This window comes from Schistocerca piceifrons, chromosome 3 (genome assembly GCF_021461385.2).
Source record: "Schistocerca piceifrons isolate TAMUIC-IGC-003096 chromosome 3, iqSchPice1.1, whole genome shotgun sequence".
Taxonomy (NCBI): Eukaryota; Metazoa; Arthropoda; class Insecta; order Orthoptera; family Acrididae; genus Schistocerca; species Schistocerca piceifrons.
Window position 1 is genome coordinate 1,998,490 of NC_060140.1, and position 6,461 is coordinate 2,004,950.

Consider the following 6,461-nt stretch of genomic DNA (forward strand, 5'->3'; position numbering starts at 1 on the left):
TGCAAGAAGACTGGCACTTCTTACTGTCTATGATTTGAACCATTCCTGTGACACTAGTTATAGATTCCGATGCTTCACTTCCGGTTTACTGTATCCTTCTGACCTTCTTATTGGCGATGTAACACAGAAATTGCATCGGAATTAAATACAAAAGGCACAATGCCGACTCAAGTACAAGAAGACTGGCTCTTCATACTGTCTATGATTTGAACCATTTCTGTGACACTAGTTATAGATTCCGATGCTTCACTTCAGGTTTACTGTATCCCTCTGACCTTCTCATTGACGAAGAAACACAGATATTTCATCGGATTAAATACAAAAGGCACAATGCCGACTTCAGTACAAGAAGACTGACCCTTCTTACTGTCTATGATTTGAACCATTCCTGTGACACTAGTTATAGATTCCGATGCTTCACTTCAGGTTTACTGTATCCCTCTGACCTTCGTATTGACGATGAAACACAGAAATTGCATCGCAATTAAATACAAAAGGCACAATGCCGACTTAAGTACAAAAAGACTGGCTCTTCTTACTGTCTATGTTTTGAAAAATTCCTGTGACACTAGTTATAGATTCCGTGTGCTTCAATTCAGGTTTGCTGTATCCCTGTGCGCTTCTTATTGACGATGAAACACAGAAATTGCGTCAGAATTGTATACAAAAGGCACAATGCCAACTTAAGTACAAGAGGACTGACTTTTCTTACTGTCTATGTTTTGAACCATTTCTGTGACACTAGTTATAGATTCCGATGCTTCACTTCAGGTTTACTGTATCCCTCTGCATTGCTGTTACACTAGTTATAGATTCCGATGCTTCACTTCAGGTTTACTGTATCCCTCTGACCTTGTTATTGACGATGAAACACGTAATTGCATCGGAATTAAATACAAAAGGCACAATGCCGACTTCAGTACAAGAACACTATCCCATCTTACTGTCTATGGTTTGAACCATTCCTGTGACACTAGTTATAGATTCCGATGCTTCACTTCAGGTTTACTGTATCCCTCTGACCTTCTCATTGACGAAGAAACACAGATATTTCATCGGATTAAATACAAAAGGCACAATGCCGACTTCAGTACAAGAAGACTGACCCTTCTTACTGTCTATGTTTTGAACCATTCCTGTGACACTAGTTATAGATTCCGATGCTTCACTTCAGTTTTATTGTATCCCTCTGACCTTCGTATTGACGATGAAACACAGAAATTGCATCGGAATTAAATACAAAAGGCACAATGCCGACTTAAGTACAAGAAGACTGGCACTTCTTACTGTCTATGTTTTGAAAAATTCCTATGACACTAGTTATGGATTCCGTGTGCTTCAATTCAGGTTTGCTGTATCCCTGTGCGCTTCTTATTGACGATGAAACACAGAAATTGCGTCAGAATTGTATACAAAAGGCACAATGCCAACTTAAGTACAAGAGGACTGACTTTTCTTACTGACTATGTTTTGAACCATTCCTGTGACACTAGTTATAGATTCCGATGCTTCACTTCAGGTTTGCTGTATCCCTCGGACCTTCAGGTTTGCCGTATCCCTCGGACCTTCTTATTGACGATCAAACACAGAAAATTCATCGGAATTAAATACAAAAGGCACAATGCCGACTTCAGTACAAGAACACTGACTATTCTTACTGTCTATGTTTTGAACCATTCCTGTGACACTAGTTATAGATTCCGATCCTTCACTTCAGGTTTACTGTATCCTTCTGACCATCTTATTGACGAAGAAACACAGATATTGCATCGGATTAAATACAAAAGGCACAATGCCGACTTAAGTACAAGAAGACTGACCCTTCTTACTGTCTATGTTTTGAACGATTCCTGTGACACTAGTTATAGATTCCGATGCTTCACATCAGGTTTACTGTATCCCTCTGACCTTCGTATTGACGATGAAACACAGAAATAGCATCTGAATTAAATACAAAAGGCACAAAGCCGACTTAAGTACAAAAAGACTGACTCTTCTTACTGTCTATGTTTTGAACCATTCCTGTGACACTAGTCATAGATTCCGATGCTTCACATCAGGTTTACTGTATCCCTCCGACCTTCTTATTAACGATGAAACACAGAAATTGCATCGGAATTAAATACAAAAGGCACAATGCCGGCTTAAGTACAAGATAACTGACTCTTCTTACTGACTATGATTTGAACCATTCCTGTGACACTAGTTATAGATTCCGATGCTTCATTTCAGGTTTACTGTATCCCTCTGAGCTTCTTGTTGACGATGAAACACAGTAATTGCATCGGAATAATATACAAATGGCACAATGCCGACTTAAGGACAAGAAGACTGACTATTCTTACTGTCTATGTTTTGAATCATTCCTGTGACACTAGTTATAGATTCCGATGCTTCACTTCAGGTTTACTGTATCCCTTTCACCTTTTTATTGACGAAGAAACACAGAAATTGCATCTTAATTAAATACAAAAAGCACAATGGCGACTCAAGTACAAGAAGACTGCTTCTTCTTACTGTCTATGTTTTGAACCATTCCTGTGACACTACTTATAGATTCCGATGCTTCACTTCAGGTTTACTGTATCCCTCTGACCTTATTATTGACGATGAAACACAAACATTGCATCTTAATTAAATACAAAAGGCACAATGCCGACTTCAGTACAAGAACACTGACTATTCTTACTCTCTATGTTTTGAACCATTCCTGTGACACTAGTTATAGATTCTAATGCTTCACTTCAGCTTTACTGCATCCCTCTGACCTTCGTATTGACGATGAAACACAGAAATTGCATCGGAATTAAATACAAAAGGCACAATGGCGACTTAAGTACAAGAAGACTGACTCCTCTTACTGTCTATGTTTTGAACCATTCCTGTGACACTACTTATAGATTCCGATGCTTCACTTCAGGTTTACTGTATCCCTCTGACGCTCTTATTGATTATGAAACACAGAAGTTGCATCCGAATTAAGTACAAAAGGCACAATTCCGACCCAAGTACAAGAAGACTGGCTCTTCTTACTGTCTATGTTGTGAACCATTCCTGTGACACTAGTTATAGATTCCGATGCTTCACTTCAGGTTTGCTGTATCCCTCGGACCTTCAGGTTTGCTGTATCTCTCGTACCTTATTATTGACGATCTAACACAGAAAATTCATCGGAATTAAATACAAAAGGTACAATGCCGACTTCAGTACAAGAATACTGACTATTCTTACTGTCTATGTTTTGAACCATTCCTGTGACACTAGTTATAGATTGCGATGCTTCACTTCAGGTTTACTGTATCCCTCTGACCTTCTTATTGACGATGTAACACAGAAATTGCATCGGAATTAAATACAAAAGGCACAATGCCGACTCAAGTACAAGAAGACTTGCTCTTCTTACTGTCTATGTGTTGAACTATTTCTGTGACACTAGTTATAGATTCCGATGCTTAACTTCAGGTTTACTGTATCCCTCTGACCTTCTTGTTGACGAAGAAACACAGATATTGCATCGGATTATATACAAAAGGCACAATGCCGACTTAAGTACAAGAAGACTGACCCTTCTTACTGTCTATGTTTTGAACCATTCCTGTGACACTAGTTATAGATTCCGAAGCTTCACTGCAGGTTTACTGTATCCCTCTTACCTTATTATTGACGATGAAACACAAAAATTGCATCTTAATTAAATACAAAAGGCACAATGCCGACTTCAGCACAAGAACGCTGACTCTTCTTACTGTCTACGGTTTGAACCATTCCTGTGACACTAGTTAAAGATTCCGATGCTTCACTTCAGGTTTGCTGTATCCCTCGGACCTTCTTATTGACGATCAAACACAGAAAATTCATCGGAATTATATACAAAAGCCACAATGCCGACTTCAGTACAAGAAGATTGGCTCTTCTTACTGTCTATTTTTTGAACCATTTCTGTGACACTAGTTACAGTTTCCGATGCTTCACTTCAGGTTTACTGTATCCCTCTGACCTTTTTATTGACGAAGAAACACAGATATGGCATCGAATTAAATACAAAAAGCACAATGCCGACTTAAGTACAAGAAGACTGTCCCTTCTCACTGTCTATGTTTTGAACCATTCCTGTGACACTAGTTATAGATTCCGATGCTTCACTTCAGGTTTACTGTATCCCTCTGATCTTCGTATTGACGATGAAACAAAGAAATTGCATCTTAAATAAATACAAAAATCACAATGCCGACTTAAGTACATGAACACTGACTCTTCTTACTGTCTATGGTTTGAACCATTCCTGTGACACTAGTAATAGATTCCGATGCTTCACTTCACGTTTACTGTATCCCTCTGACCTTCTTATTGACGATCAAACACAGAAAATTCATCGGAATTAAATACAAAAGGCACAAAGCCGACTCAAGTACAAGAAGACTGGCACTTCTTACTGTCTATGATTTGAACCATTCCTGTGACACTAGTTATAGATTCCGATGCTTCACTTCCGGTTTACTGTATCCTTCTGACCTTCTTATTGGCGATGTAACACAGAAATTGCATCGGAATTAAATACAAAAGGCACAATGCCGACTCAAGTACAAGAAGACTGGCTCTTCATACTGTCTATGATTTGAACCATTTCTGTGACACTAGTTATAGATTCCGATGCTTCACTTCAGGTTTACTGTATCCCTCTGACCTTCTTAATGACGAAGAAACACAGATATTGCATCGGAATTAAATACAAAAGGCACAATGCCGACTTAAGTACAAGGAAACTGACCCTTCTTACTGTCTATGTTTTCAACGATTCCTGTGACACTAGTAATAGATTCCGATGCTTCACTTCAGGTTTACTGTATCCCTCTGACCTTCGTATTGACGATGAAACACAGAAATTGCATCGGAATTAAATACAAAAGGCACAAAGCCGACTTAAGTACAAAAAGACTGACTCTTCTTACTGTCTATGTTTTGAACCATTCCTGTGGAACTAGTCATAGATTCCGATGCTTCACTTCAGGTTTACTGTATCCCTCTGACCTTCTTATTAACGATGAAACCCAGAAATTGCATCGGAATTAAATACAAAAGGCACAATGCCGACTTAAGTACAAGATAACTGACTCTTCTTACTGACTATGTTTTGAACCATTCCTGTGACACTAGTTATAGATTCCGATGCTTCACTTCTGGTTTGCTGTATCCCTCGGACCTTCAGGTTTGCTGTATCCCTCGTACCTTCTTATTGACGATCTAACACAGAAAATTCATCGGAATTAAATACAAAAGGCACAATGCCGACTTCAGTACAAAAAGACTGACTCTTCTTACTGTCTATGTTTTGAACCGTTCCTGTGACACTAGTCATAGATTCCGATGCTTCACTTCAGGTTTACAGTATCCCTCTGACCTTCTTATTAACGGTGAAACACAGAAATTGCATCGGAATTAAATACAAAAGGCACAATGCCGACTAAAGTACAAGATAACTGACTCTTCTTACTGACCTTGTTTTGAACCATTCCTGTGACACTAGTTACAGATTCCGATGCTTCACTTCAGGTTTGCTGTATCCCTCGGACCTTCAGGTTTGCTGTATCCCTCGGACCTTCTTATTGACGATCAAACACAGAAAATTCATCGGAATTAAATACAAAAGGCACAATGCCGACTTCAGTACAAGAACACTGACTATTCTTACTGTCTATGCTTTGAACCAATCCTGTGACACTAGTTATAGATTCCGATGCTTCACTTCAGGTTTACTGTATCCCTCTGACCTTCTTATTGACGATGTAACACAGAAATTGCATCGGAATTAAATACAAAAGGCACAATGCCGACTCAAGTACAAGAAGACTGGCTCTTCTTACTGTCTATGTTTTGAACCATTTCGGTGACACTAGTTATAGATTCTGATGCTTAACTTCAGGTTTACTGTATCCCTCTGACCTTCTTATTGACGAAGAAACACAGATATAGCATCGGATTAAATACAAAAGGCACAATGCCGACTTAAGTACAAGAAGACTGACCCTTCTTACTGTCTATGTTTTGAACCATTCCTGTGACACTAGTTGTAGATTTCGATGCTTCACTTCAGGTTTACTGTATCTCTCTGACCTTCGTATTGACGATGAAACACAGAAATTGCATCGGAATTAAATACAAAAGGCACAATGCCGACTTAAGTACAAGATAACTGGCTCTTCTTACTGTCTATGTTTTGAACGATTCCTGTGACACTAGTTATAGATTCCGATTCTTCTCATCAGGTTTACTGTATCCCTCTGACCTTCGTAATGACGATGAAACACAGAAATAGCATCGGAATTAAATACAAAAGGCACAAAGCCGACTTAAGTACAAAAAGACTGACTCTTCTTACTGTCTATGTTTTGAACCATTCCTGTGACACTAGTCATAGATTCCGATGCTTCACTTCAGGTTTACTGTATCCCTCCGACCTTCTT